The sequence below is a fragment of the Schistocerca serialis genome, chromosome 4 (assembly GCF_023864345.2).
Source record: "Schistocerca serialis cubense isolate TAMUIC-IGC-003099 chromosome 4, iqSchSeri2.2, whole genome shotgun sequence".
In the NCBI taxonomy this organism is placed as follows: Eukaryota; Metazoa; Arthropoda; class Insecta; order Orthoptera; family Acrididae; genus Schistocerca; species Schistocerca serialis.
Window position 1 is genome coordinate 153,347,580 of NC_064641.1, and position 17,568 is coordinate 153,365,147.

Consider the following 17,568-nt stretch of genomic DNA (forward strand, 5'->3'; position numbering starts at 1 on the left):
GTTGAACAAATTGGTTCTTAGTGACTCTAGTAACTTATTATAGAGCGGCATATACACACTTCCACTGTAATTACGCCTTAATATGAAATGTAAACTGATTGCCAATATTACATGATCACATTTCTCATATGTAAGATAAATAAAATCAGTGTATTAATATTTTGTCGATGACTATGAGTAATCTATGTATTAAACAAAATAATTTTTATTCATTTAGCATCTTAATCAAAATAATTTTTATTGATTTTAGCAACTAATATTTCACACTATTACATTCTTACAGGGAAGATTTATCTAATTTTAATCGATGATTCCATAACCCAAGGGGCATAGAACAGCATTTTATTATATCTCGGTGCCCTTTGAGAACAATAGTCACTCGGCTTATCATAGAGGTTTTTCTTGAGCCCCCCCCCCCCCCCCATAAATAGCTGATACTTGCAGAAAGTTATGTACACAATTCCACTGCAAATGCCCTCAATTCAAATGTAAAACAGTTGTCAACAATGTATGATGAATTAACACAGGTGAGATAGGAAAACTGTAGTCTTAATGATTGGTCTATTATCATAAGTAACTGTAATTTTAGTTATAACCTGACTGAAGCATAAGAACATTAATCTGACCTTATGACCGACAGATTTACAATGTGTAACACATACGAGGGTCGTTCAATAACTAATGCCCCACATTCTTTTAAAAAGCCATTAATATACATAGACAAACGTCCTTTTTGGTGCTTCACATTTGATATGTATTCTGTGCGTCGGTGAAGTTTCGAACCGTTGTGGCAGATGGCAGAGCCGTAGTACAGCGTCAAAATGGCGTCTACATACGACTCATGTTACAAGCAGCGTGCTGTTATTGAATTCTTGTGACCAGAAAAGGAAACCGTGCTGAACATCCATAAACGTTTGTGTGCAGTGTATGGCGATGCTGCAGTTGATAGTAGTACAGTTGGGCAATGGGTAAAGAAAGTTACAGCCTCGGAAAATGCAGAAACAGTTCCACGAACAGCCACACTTAGGACGTCCCGTCACAGCCATTACCCTGGACATGCTGAATCGTGCGGATGCCATTGTTTGTGCCGATTGGTGCATCACAGCTTGACAATTGACTCTGCAGTTGTCGATCAGGATTGCAATGATCGAGACTCTCGGATATTCAAAGAGGTGCTCACGATGGGTTCCACGAATGCTCACAGCGTACCACAAGATTCAAAGAAAGGCCATTTAATCTGAATTGTTGGAGCTTCAAGATTCTCTGCGGCGAATACACTTTGAAGATGACGAGAGTGTCAGTCATGCAGTGAAAACATGGCTACGCCTATAGGACAAGAGCTTTTACCAGCAGGGAATAGATGCTCTTCCACAATGGCCACAGAACGTGTTGGAGACTATGTAGAAAAATAGCACATAGACATGTTGATGTATTTTGTCACTAAATTCTGACTCTCAACAATTAATTTGTTCTTTGAAAAAAAGATGTAGGGCCTTGCTTATTGAACAACCTGTAACCTCCCCCTCACTTATCGACCTTAATGACAGTGAAAAATTAAACCGCATGTACCTAATGGAAATTTGGGAAAAGCAATCGTCACCGAAGTCAATTTGTCGGTAAAGAGGGAGGAAAGGGTTACATCTAAATGAAAGGAAAAACGCAAATGAAACTGGTGGAAATTAATTTTGAAAAGAGGTAAAGTTAATAAAGAAAGCAAATGTGCGGCCGTTACATTAACAATTAACTAGCGGTAATTAGATATTTGAGATTTGGGGGAAATTACGGTCGACAGTCCTAAGTACAATTACTATAGCAACTGAAAAAGAAAGTTGTTACACATATAATTTGCACTAGAGGCGTGGCAACTGAAGGTTGACTCATGTAGTGTGAAAACTGAAAGTTTGTCAGATTAATAAATTTCGTTACACTCTGACTTAATTTAGCAAAAGAATTAATAAAACCGGAAAATTGAAAGTTAATTTAGTGACTGAGATTAATAGTGACTTTGTTTTTGAAGCATATCGAAATTCAGTAAAATACAGTTAGTCTTGGGGTACCTCAACAAACATTTCAAAAGCTACTTGAATCTATGCCATTTAGAAATAAGAGATTTAACTTTGAACTTGAATTAAATGATTCTGAACAATTAACAATAGTAAAATTTAGTACGTACCAAGCTGAGCTGCAGTCACAGGTAAGCTAAAATACGGTAACAAAACTCGCACTCTTAATTTGTGCTTGTGTAATCTAAATATTGTAGCCAACTATGAATACTTAAAGTGAACTTTGAAATTAAAGCAGTGAAATGGAATTATGCTGGCGTTTGAATTTCAACGACACTCGGGTTCATTTCGGAAAAGGAAGGGACCCTGCTTGGCAATGCAATTGGGACAATGAGCAACAAAGGTTCATGCTACGTTGCTGTAATTTTGTGATTTGAACAGTTTTAAAAGTTTGAAAAGCTGAGGTCTGCCATACAGTTCTAAAACTTTACGTGCTTCCAGTCTTCCTTGTTGGTTGATTGAATGTTTGAAGCCGTCGATCGAGGAGGTGGCGACAGTCACTCATTGTCGGCCGTCGCTGTTGCAGAAGCTGGATGTTGGCGCGCCTTCTTCTCGACACGGTCACCAGACGAAACGGGCTCTTGATGTGCGCCAGCTAATGCTTCCCGTCCGCGACACCATGTCAGAAACTATCATCGCAAGTCGAGCGCAATTACATGCTGCTAAACCCCGAAAGCGCGGCAACTCGCGGGAGCTTCATACAACACACCTGCTCCACTGCACCACCCCAGCCAGACTCCTTCTGCTCAGCCCGCGCTCCACGCGGCGGAGTTAACACTACCAAAGATCCTAAACACTTTCGTTCTCCACACCACCTATCGATGTATTCGTTCGATAGCATAGTTTCCCCTAGGCCAGACCCAGCGTACAAATACAAATAATAGTCACATAACAAACCAATTATACATCGACATAAATGCATATATATACAAATAGTAAAAAAATTACAATATACAAAGACACAGAAATGTTATATCTTCAGGTAACAAAAAAAGGAAAAAAATTTGCAGTGCAATAGATGGAAATAGGAGGATATGCATTTCCGGCGTTACAAACCCTCGTAGTATACGATTAATGCTGTTACGTTGTTTATGCGCTACCGTAATCTAATTTTTGGAAAATTAACCGGTACATCTGAAGATGGGGCTGGCAATCCTGAAATCGAGAAAAATTAAAAACCATCCTTGCAGCTAGAGGCTAATTTGTTTTTAATTGCAAACACACTATCGGAATTTTAACACTAAACGACGCCGTTATACACAAGGCCTTTCTCCTAGCGTCTACCACTCGACTCAGCATCTCCTTGACGCCTTCTTGCTTACTAACGAGGAGAACAAGGCAAGTGTTGTAAGCCGATTTCCCAGAAATTTCGCTCAGTGGAAGAGGGGTCAAGGCAAGCGAACACGTGTCTCAACTTATAGGTTTCTGAGAAAACAACTATCTAAGTTTTCGACGTACTTTATGTGCCTTTCAGCGCGAAAGTGGTTGAAACGAAGCAGTGGAACTGTGGCTAGCGTCGTTGCTTCACACTTTTGCACTCCGTGTTTCAAAACCCGATCATTATTTTTATTTGTCTCTGTCTATAGAATCATTTCCATAGACGTTTACTACACGAATGTTTTTCAGTGTGCCCTTATTAGTCTAATAATTGTATGTCTAGTGAACGAACTAATAAAAAAGAATAAATTAATAAGAAAATTATTTGTTTTCGGTGAAGTTCCTGTAGTGTATTTTGAGTCATAATCATTGCAAGCGCCAATTTTCCGTAATGTGATCCATTATGCTTGCTTTGCAGCGAAATGATCGCCATAATCATTGCAAGCGCCAATTTTCCGTAATGTGATCCATTATGCTTGCTTTGCAGCGAAATGATCGCCAACGCCCAAATTTTCAGCAATATTAACGACGGTTCATTCCTGACTGAAATTCACACAAAGAAATGTCGCTGTATCTTCCTGCAGAATGAACATAATAAAATATAAAAATTTTATGCAAGAATTACTATAACAACGAAATATAAGAACATGAGAATGTAAAACGATTGTAACCCCTGAGAATTCCATGCGTTACATATTATATAATAAACGTATGACACTCATTGTGAAATGCATTTGTAATTTTGCTAGTAATATAACGCCCTTGTACCCCTAACGTGATAAGAAACACTGGTGTAGTAACCTTTTACGGATATGGATACATAAATGTACAAAAGATACAGGATCTTGGTTTGCGATAAGCTCATGAAAGTTCTGGCGTTATACACTGGATCATTTATCAAATATATTGTGAACAGTAGGTCGAATAACACTCCCTTCGGGAATTTCCGATGTTTCTTTTACATTTGAAAATTTCTTTCTGTTAAGAACGACACGATGTGTTCTATTTTCTAGGAACTCTTCAACCAGATCACACAGCTCTCGTGATATTCCGTACCGTTCATCCTGTTCATTCTGCACCAGTGGGGAAGTATGTCGAAATATGGAAGTCAAACGACAGGGCATCTGTCTGGGCGCCGGTATTTGTTTTCACTCGTTCGTTATTAGCGGGATCCATGGTGATTCCTACAGAAGAGACTTTTGGTTTCTAGAAAGATGATAATAGGCGGGCATAGAACGTGTTCCAAACCTATACAAGAGACACATAAACAATATAGTTCTGTCATTGTGAGCGTCTGTTCGACAAGTCCTCTTTCAAGTGGGAATGACCTGTGCCTTTTTCCAATCACTAGGAGCGCTTCGATTCATCAACGATCTGCCGTACACTGCTGCTACAATAAGAACAAGTTCTTTCCTAAATCCCTTAAAGGGTACGCCCGAACTCCTTCCCAAGCCTTTCCCAATCGGAGGCTGTACTCTGTCTCTAGGGATCTCATCGTCAACCGGATGTTAAGCCCTATCTTCACTCGTTTCCTTCCTTCTAAATCTGAATCTAAATGGGGCATGCTGTTGCAAGTCATTCAACGTACGACGACATGCTACTTTTGATAAACATGACAAATATGTCTTTTCCGTGAATGTGTGCAGCTGCAGGGTCAACAGCTACTCAAGGGTAACCATTGTCTTAAAGGAATCACGAACGTTCGAAAACTTCTTGCTATACGGATTTACTCTGTTATGGAGAGACTTCGTTTGGCCGATAGAACTGAGGATCTTCTTTTCTGTGTCGTGGAGGTTTAGTACATTTCCACGAGGAGACGTATCAACTAATCCCAGGCCAATGCGGTCTCGTTTAGCGACTATCAACATGAGATAACCCTCCTTGATTTGTGTTTTATGCATAGGAGTAGTTGCAACAGAAGAAAATAGAGTGAAAAAAATACGAGGGACAAATTTTATTCACACCTCATCTCCGCTCCAAACGCAGAAATGATTAAAGACGGACGAGAACACGCGGTAAATTCCTGTTATTGTTTGACAATGTGGGCTGAGTGATTTCATGGAATGTACTCCATACGTGGATACACGATTACACACTGAACCACCAAAGAAACTGGTATTGACATGCGTTTTCAAATACAGAGATATGTAAACACGCAGAATATGGCGATGCGGTCGGCAACGCCTATATAAGACAACAGGTGTTTGGCGCAGTTGTTATATCGGCTACTGTTGCTACAACGGCAGGTTATCAAGATGTAAGTGATTTCGAACGTGGTGTTATAGTCGGTGCAAGAGCGATGGGATACAGCATCTCCGAGGTGGCGATGAAGTGGGGATTATCCCGTACGACCATTTACCGAGTGTACCGTGAATATCAGGAATCCGGCAAAACAAGAAATCTCCGACATCGCTGCGGCCGGAAAAAGATCCTCCAAGAACGGGACCAACGACGACTGAAGAGAATCGTTCAATGTAATGGAAGTGCAACCCTTCCGCAAATTGCTGCAGATTTCAATGCTGGGCCATCAAGTGTCAGCGTGCGAACCGTTCGACGAAACTTTATCGATATGGCCTTTCGGAGCCGAAGGCCGAGTAGTGTACCCTTGATGACTGCACGACACAAACCTTTACGCCTCGCCTGGGCCCGTCAGCACCGACATTGGACTGTTAATGATTGGAAACATGTTGCCTGATGGGACGAGTCTCATTTCAGATGGTATCGAGCGGATGGACGTGTACGGGTATGGAGACAACCTCATGAATCCATGGACCCTGCATGAGAGCAGGGGACTGTTCAAGTTGGTGGAGGCTCTGTAATAGTGTGGGGCGTGTGCATTTGGCGTGGTATGGGACCCCTCACACGTCTAGATACGACTCTGGCAGTTATATGTATGTAAGCATACTGTCTGATCACCTGTATCCATTCACGTCCGTTGTGCAGTCCGACGGACTTGCGCAATTCCAGCAGCGCAAAGGGACACCCACCACGTCCAGAATTGTTAATGAGTGGCTCCAGGAACACTCTTCTGAGTTTTAACACTTCCGTTGGCCACCAAACTCCACAGACATGAACATTATTGAGCATATCTGGAATGCCTTGCAATGTGGGTTTCTGGAGAGATCTCGATCCCTCGTACTCTTGCGGATTTATGGACAGCCCTGCAGGATTCATGATGTCAGTTCCCTCCCACACTACTTCAGACATTAGTCGAGTGCATGCCACGTTGTGCTGCGGCACTTCTGCATGCTCGCGGGGGCCCTACCCATTATTAGGCAGGTGTAGCAATTTCTTTGGCTATTCAGTGTATGTCTTTAACCATTAGACGTTTCACCACTAATGAATTTTCAAAGGAATTAAAAGAAAAGGAAAAAGCATACATCGTGAAACATGTGTGTATTAAATACAATATGAACTTAGCAGAATTTGCACCTACCTTAACCCAACTGGAACAAAGAATTGCCTGAAAGTTAGGCACATCACGCTAAATTGGAAAATGGCTTACGTGTGGCCATGGAAAGATAAGGAAAATAGCTCTGCCAATGTAAAAAATAGTATTGTCCTGCGACGAATACATATTTTTGCCTTTACAGACTTATTTTATGGTAAGCCTTGATGGTCTTTCCACGAAATATACGAGGGCTATGCGGAACGTAAGTTCCGATCGGTCACTAAAATAAAACCACTGTGAGAATACGATGAAGCTTTGTACATATTTGTTGTTCATTGTCTCTAATACGCCTGCCGATCGCGTTATATCACTCTTTTCAGGTCTGAGCACATAGTGAGCACGTAAAGATGCTTATAACGGTAGTGTCTTCCGCCAAGTCAGGCAGTCCTTATAACTATCATAAGGTTTCTTTTTCGTGACAGTTCTCGGCGGCACTCTGCAGGAACAGTTTCTGGATGAGGTATCGAATATATTGCTTCCCCCCACTTATACCTCCCGAGGAGATCACGAATGTAAAATTACAGAGATTCGAGCTCGCACGGAGGCTTTCCGGCAGTCGTTCTTCCCGCGAACCATACGCGACTGGAACAGGAAAGGGAGGTAATGACTGTGGCACGTAAGGTGCCCTCCGCCACAAACCGTTGGGTGGCTTGCGGAGTATAAATGTAGATGTAGATGAAGAGGTAGGAAACAGTGAGGATGCTCCTGCAGGGTTAGCGATGGTGTAAGGAGTGTGTTAGAACCATCCATTACATTGAAAGCAATATAGCCTACTTAACGCTACTCTTTACATTGTATAAGATTGAAAATAAATAAGAACTCAGATATCGATAGTAACAATCTGAGGACAAAACATGGGAGCGCGGTTCTGAGCATTGTTGTGAGACTAGTAACAATCTGAGGGTGAAACAAGGGAGTCCGATTCTAAGTAGTGTCGGTCGACAGCTCGGAGACATTTATATGGCCAGGATAGATGTAGATGGATTAACTCTGCTGGAAGATGGATTTCAAGGTAAAATTCGCAAGCATAGCGTAAAGTGCAATTGCAGGGTTAGGCTCGTGATTGTTAGTCCGAGTTTGCGGTAATCTCATGCTTTGATTGCCAGTTAAAGAAGCCTCCTTATCCTCCAAATAAATATGCTTTGATTATTAAATATTAACGTAACTTTGAAATTGAAATAATTTGTTAATCTGGCACTCAGCCATTATTGATACTTACGACACTATCAGGTGTTTCGCCATTATTAATATTTGTCAAATCATTGTTGATCACAATGATTTCTGAAGTTTTAAATAGACTTAATTTATGAAATCCCTTCTTAGAACGTATTTAGTAGTTAACAGGACCCAAGCAAACTCCTTTTTATTAAATTCAACCTGAGTAACAATATGCTTTAGCCGCTGCTGCTGCATGCTGCTGCGAATTGCTGTAAACCACATGGAAAAAGGCAGTCTCCTAAAGTGGTGAGTGCAAACCTTGGGGCCAAAACAGAGACACTGACACATGACAACGTGTCATGTACTCTAATCCAGTAACTTCCGCTGCACAAGTCAGATTCTACATCACTTGTAAATTCTTATTCAAAAACACAGTCAGATAGCTTAGGTATTCATTGTTACAGGTTCATTTGTGCCTGTAGTTTTTCATAGACAAATACGCAGTCAGATAGCTTACCCAAATGTTAGTTTTACGTTTTTCATGTAACGATATGTCAATGGCTTAAATGACAGTGAAACTGACAGTCATACAACACGCACGCAGTGTTATGCAGGTTAGATTCCAATTACTGCTAGCTCAGGTTGCTTATCGCGTCCATTTTCACAGACGAACATAGGCTTCATTTGTTGTAGGAACGTCACATATTAGTTAAGGTACGTTACATATTTTGTTGTAGACACACAGCGATATTTGTTGCATATACGTTACAATGGGAAGTGTTTGATCACCCACAACACAGCCCATAATAGGCTCCCGCTGAGTTTCATCTCTGCTCACATGAACTGCTGGCTACGAAGGCAACGTTTTTGCAAAGACAACGAGCTGTATATCAGCTTAGAAAGCACATGCACCTGCCTTCTACGTCGAGGGTACTGGAAAGTTGGTGTAACACTACATCAAATGTCTAAGTCGTAGCGGTGACTATGTGGCGAACTAGCTGGAAAGTGTAACCAACTGTTACAAACAAAACATTTTTGATTTTTACAGTTGTTTCCATTTCTCGACCAATCGTAACTTAATTTCTAGCCCTCGTACGTAGGTGGAAGTTACATATTAGCTGACTCCTGTAGGAAAGTACGCCATAGTATTTTGACTTCCCATCGTAGAGGATGATGATTTGCAACAAGAATAGAGGAGAAAGATTGGCCAGGTGAGAGTAGAACTCGTGCCCTGACGGTTCTGTAAGGACTTAATTGTGTATGTAGACAGTTCAGCCTTCCCGGGCGTCGAGGATCTTGAAGATTTTTGCCTGTTGAAGACATTGATACTGGCAGGATATCGGTCCTGTGAATTCCAAGACTTTCAAGAATATTTAAATTTTAAATTTGAAGTGGGATAACAAATGATAAAACAAGTATTTTTTGTGCATTATAATTACAAATTAACAATTTCGGATTTTTTCCTTTGCTTATATTCGCCACATTTTATGATACTAGCCAACGGGAAGGGTCCTATGGGTTTTGACGAATGAGTTTACGAGTATCAATATAGGCGACATAAATGGCCGTATCTTTTGACTGCATTTACTTAGAGGCTTACATTTACTGCAACGCCGAAGGACCGTTTACCTTAGTATGTAATACAGATTTCAACGTGATACATCTACCCATTCCTGAGATAAAGGGGTCTCAACAGACTGACGTATGGACAATCAGACAAAAAATGACAACTTTTTTCATGTGAGATAATTAGAGATTAAAACTTTCTGCATTTTTTCGTTTACTTGCACTGTGAAACTTGGCATTTTGCCAAATTTCATTATTCTAGCCCAACCTGCAAGAACCCCCCTAAACCTCCAGAAATGTCTCAGTTTAGCCATTCAATCGGTAGATGGTGGAATAGGGGCGTGCAGTATAATTGGCCACGCTTTTCCACCCAAGTTTTTCTGTAACTAAGCCAGTCCGTCTTTGAACTGACGTAGTGAGCCGCCACGTAGGAATTCTTCCTACCTGTTAAGTGGAGACGCTCTCGTAGTTTTATGTCCCCTTGCAGAGCCGTAGCCGCGTCGTCGGATTCTGAAAGTGCAATACTGCTGTCTATGATTTACACAATAACGCAGGAAGAAATTCTTTTTTATGCAAATAATTTTCGCATGGGATGCCACTATGGTGCATTTCTTTAAGAAAAGCCGTTCGCACTGATTATAAACTATTATCGGCACGACAGCATGGTTTACTGCATGACTAGATCCAAAGACATCCTATCGGCGACTGCCGGCTATGACCCTACATTCGGTCTAGTTCATATAAGATCACACATCTTCGTTTATGTCAAAATTATTCATTTTTTCCTGTAGAATTATTGAGAGACAGTATTTATGACTCAAATACTGCTCCTAATGTCTGAATGGCGAATGACAACTTTTTGTTAGCAAATATTTATTAAGAACAATTACTTGATTCACACCAGAATGACTGTACCTTCTCTACGTATCTCTTTGCTGATGTCACGAGCGATTTCTGCATCGGCGCCTCATCCCAGTTGCTCTGAATGCACGAGATGGCCAACCGCCTCTCCTAGCCGCTCCCTACTCTATGCGTACTGCAACGCTGATACGTCCACTTCAATCAAGTATGTGAAATAACAAAACTGGAAATAAAGTAGAATGCGCTCTCATCTGAAAATAATGGATACCTTACATACCCTATAGGTGACTCTGTGTGTCACGAAATATGTGACATAAATTTCCCTATCCTTTGAGTGCACTGACTTAGAAGTTTAAGTGTTACACGGCACCAAGGGACCACAGACCTTAGTATGAGTCATAAATTTTGACTTGATACGTCTACCCGTTCCTGAGGGAAAGGTGTCTTAACAGATGGATGGGTGGACAGTCAGTCAGATAACAAATGACAATTTTTTTCGTGTTCTTACTATCTCGGAGATGCTGTGTCCCATCGCTCGTGCACCGACTATAACACCACGTTCAAACTCACTTCAATCTTCATAACCTGCTATTGTAGCAGCAGTAAAAGCGATCTAACAACTGCGCCAGCTACTTGTTCCGGCCGCAGTGGCCGAGCGGTATAGGCGCTTCAGTCTGGAAGCGCGCGACCGCTACGGTCGCAGGTTTGAATCCTGCTATTGTAGCAGTAGTAAAAGCGATCTAACAACTGCGCCAGCTACTTGTTCCGGCCGCAGTGGCCGAGCGGTATAGGCGCTTCAGTCTGGAAGCGCGCGACCGCTACGGTCGCAGGTTTGAATCCTGCCTCGGGCAAGGATGTGTGTGATGTCCTTAGTTAGGTTTAAGTAGTTCTCAGTTCTAGGGGACTGATGACCTCAGATGTTAAGTCCCATAGTGCTCAGAGCCATTTGAACCATTTTTTTTAGCTACTTGGTGTCATACGCATTGCCGACCGCACCGCCGTATTCTTCCTGTTGACATAACTCTGCGTTTGAACACGCGTGCCTTCACCAGTTTCTTTGGCGCTTCAGTGTATTATAAATACCTATGGTCAAGAGGAGAGTTTAATTACAAGTGCAGAATATGACCGCCACGTCTCACAAAGCTTTCATGTTATATTTATCTTACCAACGTTCTGTGCATTTGGGTACCATTCGTGGCTGTAAAGGGAAAGAGGAGGGGGGAGGGGGGGGGGGGGGGACAGTGATACTCAAAGTACGCTCCACCACAAACCATAAAATTACTTTGGATTATGGCTATAGATGGAGGGAAACCATGGAAAACTTTAATGTGGTTTGCAGGATGCACTTCTTAGCCGTCGTCCTCCCTAATATGTACACCTTTTTCCTCCCGCTGCGCCATCCAGCTCAGTTTTTAGATTTATCGCTGCACAAAATCCACCCTCCCGCAACGTGTAATTAACTGCGTAATTTCTACTGAAAACGTAATTATCTTCGCATATTGGAAACTTGACACACGTCTTGTCAACCTTACCTCCAGGCATGTGAGTAAATTTCAGGAATGGGAGTAAATTACTGCATTGACGTTAACGAGTAGATTTGTCGCACGCAGCAAAATGTTTGAAAAATGAATTAGATTTTTAAGTGCTCCGAGCATTAATTGAAACGTCAAGCACGAGATTAAAATTGTAATACGAACGGCAAATTTAAATTCAATCTCTACCTGCGTCAGTCAGCTGCGCTAATATCAGAGGTCAAACAGCAGAATCACAATTACAGAAATTGCGAAGTTTGACATATATTAATCCCCTGAATTGATTTTAGAAACGAAGCGGCGAAGAGGAGAAAACGTCGGAGAACGCTGCCGTAATCTGCACTAATACTGAATATAAATTCGAATGCAATTATGTTGACGAGTAAACTGCTGGACTGTCTTCGATGAAGTTTGGTGTGGAGCTAGCTTGAACCCTGAGAAAGAACGTAAGTTACTTTATGAAATGTGTACTACAAGATATTCATTGATCTGAAGAATATTACGCGAATTAGGGAAAAGTGTTTACTCTTTGAGTAAGCTATTTACTCTTTAACTTTTGATCTTTATCGTATTTGTGAAGTGCGTTTGTTGGCTTATATTTTCTATGTAACACGATTCAGCGTAGTGAATACAGTCCTTATGCAGTCTTCAGCGTGCTTAATCCATACTTTCATACAAATATTATTAAATATGGAAGTTACTCAGTCCGTTACCTTTCCATGACTAAACCACTGAACTGATTACGATGAAATTTGGTGGGGCAGTTGAAGTTATCGAGCGTACAATGGCTTACTTACTTAAAATCGCTCATAATACCAAAACTACTCATACGTGAGCGCAGCCGGTGGGTAACAGCTAGAGCTTCAGTAATCTGCACGTCCCTGATACAATGTATTGTAGCGTCACTGGAAAATTGCCTTGCTGCAAGGTGCCGATTGTCAAAGAATTTTATGAGACTTTCAAATGTTAGAGCGCAGCACCCAGTCATCCTTTTCTTTCAGTTTTATGTGACAAGTCTAGTTTTCGGTTACGCCTAGCCATTATCAAAGCACTATTTCATAGTGTCAATGCATGACCTAGTACACCACTCCCCTGCTGTTCAGGCCACTTTCACAGTACGTTCAAGACTACTGTGTACAGCAGTCCCGGAAGAAAAGGACGGCTGATAGCTGGGCTCTACCATCTGAAAGTCATATTGCAGTCGCTGAGTGCACCCACACTCCTAATGGAACGTAGCTTGAGTTTATGAGACATTATGTAGTCATACTGTAGTTTATTCTTTGTTTTTACATTTGGTGTCTGTGTGTAACCAGAGATGTTTTTTACGCGTTGTCTCTGCAGTTTAACTCCGTAAATGTTGGAATAAATCTAGTCAGATGCCCATCATTTAGCGGTGACTCCGACGTGATCGCGCCTCCTAACAAGTTAAACGATAGCGTCGACTACAGCACAAGCGTAAACCTTCCGTACCGTGACGCAACGCGTAATAACTGCGCCAGCCGCGCCGCGTACTTCCACGCAATTTATAGGCCGTGGATTTACTTTCAAAATCTTTTTTTAAAGAATTTACTTTATTTACTAGCGATTCATAAAGAACATTAACACTTTTGATCACACTATGTGAGCGTGGAAGTAGTTGCCAGTGGGTAACTGATGAAAACAAATTTCTTTCAACACATGGAAATTTTATTCCTAAAAACCTTTTCCTTTTTTTTAAACAGATTTAAAAATTATAATCAGAAAGCATCCTCTAAATATCAAGTTACAATTTGTTCAGAGGCAGAAATAAATCCTTTTTTTTGTTTTTTATTAACAATATGAGCTTTCGGACTGAGAACCTTGCCGCTCCCTTTTAACACGGCCGTAGTCACGACTGCTCACAACAACCTCTGAAAGACTGTCTGCAACACACCAGATTACTTTAAACTATGCACCCCGTAGGAGGGATGGAAATGGTACAAATCACTCACATTAAAAAAATTACTTGCCACCGAAAGTGCAACTTGTTTTTAAAAGAAAACTCTTACGGTGGAAGGGTGGCAACTTGATACACTAAAATGACCATTTAAATAAAAACCCATGAAATGCAGTCTTACATAAAATGTAAAAACACGCTCTATATTACACAATTACCGCCTCACAAGATGATAGGCAAGATAAAAACATATTTCAGGAATTCAGCCTTTACACCTTAAGCAATTAATTCGTTAACACCGAATGCGACAAACATGACAGAGACAGCTATCAACGTAAAGGCAGATTGACAGGGGGATTACTGAACAACCCGAACCGCAGATTGCTCTAACCCATCCCTACTCCACAAGGGAAAAACGGACCACCCAATTCATAAATAACCACCTTCCCGTAGGTGGGCAAACGGAGAAGAATGATGGGACGACCCCAAAACCAAGCGGCTGGTGACCTCACCAAGAAAACAAGTAGAATTTAACAAGTAAATGAAACAACGTATCTCCGGTCACTTAACTTCTAATAAACTGCGATTTCTGGCGAAGACCAAGCGCAGCACCCCCAACGCTCTCCCGAACCGTCCGCTGCCAGCCGCTTCAACGGACGGAGGAAGGCGTCGCATCTCGCACCGGCCAGCCCGATGTCGTAGTTTGACTCCTGTTGCTCTCGTGTCGACCGCGAAGCCTTTCTATACGGCTCGGCCCACTGGACTCACGTGGGGACCTCACATGCGCCGACGCTCAAGGCGGACAAGTCATCTTGTATCTCAGTGCGCGACCGACCAATCGATCGATCCAACCGCCAATGACCGTTGCCCGAGCAACTCGAGCAGACTGGCGACCTAACGCGCAGACTCGGTGCAGGAACTCAGCCCCGACCGGGCGACCACTAGCTGAGTTCTCTTACTGGCGGAGTGGCAAGACTTTCATTTTCTCCCCTTCAAGTTTGATCCAAACGACAGACATACTAGCACTCCGACGACAGACAGACACTAACTGCCACACAAATGCGAACGAGAGACAGACCAGAAACTGGTGACGCGAGGCTGACCGAGCCTCACTCCGACTGACCAGCTGCCACTGGCGAGCTTGTAGCGCCCCTTAAATGCACGTGATCAGGCAACCTTTCCCCTTTTCCACCAGAGGGAGAAACCAAAGCTGCGATTGCCACAGTGGCGCCACCGCCTGAAACGGAGGGCGACTGCTTCACACTACGCGCTGCGGCGCGCTCTTCAAAACCCCAAATTTTACCACGGCTCAGAGCCCAGACTATACAAATGTCAGAACTAGCAGCGACAAGGGAGACGCCAACGATCTCGGCAGTCAGCCACATATCCGTGAAACCGCCTCCCTTTTGGCAACTATGCACTGGTTTGCTCAGTTGGAGAGCTAGTCCTTATTGACGCATGTCGCCGCCGTCGTTGCGGCACTAAAGAAAGATATGGCCACCGAAGTACAGGAATCCTAGCCGCGCCCACAGCCAAGGAAAGGTGCCCAACAATTAAAAGCGCACTAACAAAGGTCTGAGACCAAGAGACTTGGAAAATTTGCTGCACGCGAAACAGCTCGGTGATAGCACGTCGTTGCAGTTATTACATCTGCGCACTTCGGCAAACATTGCATTCAGTGACGACATACAGAGGAGCACCTGGACGTCATGCCTGCCCATGGACGCACAAAAGATACACTGAAGCGCCAAAGAAACTGGTATAGTCACGCTTATTCAACTACAGAGATATGTAAACAGCCAGAACACGCAGCTGCGGTCGGCAACGCCTATATAAGACAACAAGTGTCTAGCGCAATTGTTAGATTACTGCTGCTAGAGTGGCAGATTACCAAGGTTTAAGTAAGTTTGAACGTGGCGTTATAGTCGGCACACGAGGTAGCAATGAAATGAGGATTTTCCCGTACGACCCTTTCACGAGTGTAACGTGAATATCAGGAACCCGGTAAAACATCAAATCTCCGGCATCGCTGCGGCCGGAAAAAGGACCCTACAGAAACGGGAATGTTTTGAATACTTGTGGTAAGTTCCTATGAGACCAAATTGCTAAGGTCATCGGTCCCTAGGCTTACACAGTTCTTAATCTAAATTAAACTAGCTGACGCTAAGGACAACACACACCCATGCGCGAGGAAGGAACCGAACCTCCGACGGGGGTAGCCGCGCAAACCGTGGCAAGGCATAGACAGTGCGGCTACCCCGCGCGGCAAGAACGGGACCAACGACCACTGAAGAGAATCATTCAACGTGACGGAAGTGCAGCCCTTTCGCAAATTGCTGCAGATTTCAATGCTGGGACATAATCAAGTGTCAGTGTGCAAACCATTCAACGAAACATCATCGATATGGGCTTTCGGAGCCAAAGGCCCAGTCGTGTACCCTTGACTGCACGACACAAAGCTTTACGCCTTGCCTGGGCCCGTCAAACCCAAATTCGACTGTTGATGACTGGAAACATGTTGCCTGGTCGGACGAGTCTCATCTCAAATTGTATTGTACGGTTGGTCGTGTACGGGTATGGAGACAACCTCATGAATCCATGGGCCCTTCATGTCAGCATGGGACTGTTCGAACTGGAGGAGGCTCTGTAATGGTATGGGGCGTGTACAATTGGAGTGAAATGAGTCCCCTAATACCTCTAGATACGACTCTGGCAGGTGACACGCAGTCCGACGGACTTCGGCAGTTCCAGCAGGACAATGCGACACCCCACATGTCCAGAATTGCTACAGAGTGGCTCCAGGAACTCTGTTCTGAGTTTAAACTCTTCCGCTGGACACCAAACTCTCCAGACATGAACATTATTGAGCATATCTGGGATGCCTCGCAACATGCTGTTCTGAAGAGATCTCCACCCCCTCGTACACTTACGGGTTTATGGACAGCCCCGCAGGGTTCGTGGTGTCAATTCCCTCCAGCACTTTTTCCGACATAAGTCGAGTCCATGCCACGTCGTGTTGCGGCACTTCTGCGTGATCGCGGGGGCCCTACACGATATTAGGCACGTGTACCGATTTCTTTGGCTCTTCGGTGTACTTGAGTTGTGTGCAAAAGATTTAGAGGCGCCGCCGCAGACGGCCGACCGTGTGTGGCAGCTGTCGCACCACAACCATATAGTCCCGCCGCAGCAATATTTGCACTGTTACAGCCACAACTGTCAGAGCTTACAGCACAAGTCGCGGCTCTGCATGCGAGTAACCAACCGACGCCGGCGCCGTAGCTGAACACGGGGTTGTAGCCGCTCGCCATCGACCACCACAGACGAATCGGTACGGAGGCCGAGAACTGTAAGCCGCTATGTGAAATGGGAAACAACTACAAGGGCTCAGTGATGAAGACAACAGACTCAATAGGTAACAATAGTCGCCTTTTCGTCACCGAGCAATACACGAAACAGCCATTCTTTGTAGATACTGTATCAGACGTCAGTTTACCCGGCCAAATGCCTTCCTCGCCGTAGTCGTGACGACAGTCACCTGTTAGCCGCCAATGGCTCCGCCATTCAAACATATGGACGGGTGACCTTAACTCTCAATCTGGGTCTCCGAGTACCGGGCGAGGTGGTGCAGTGGTAGCACACTGGACT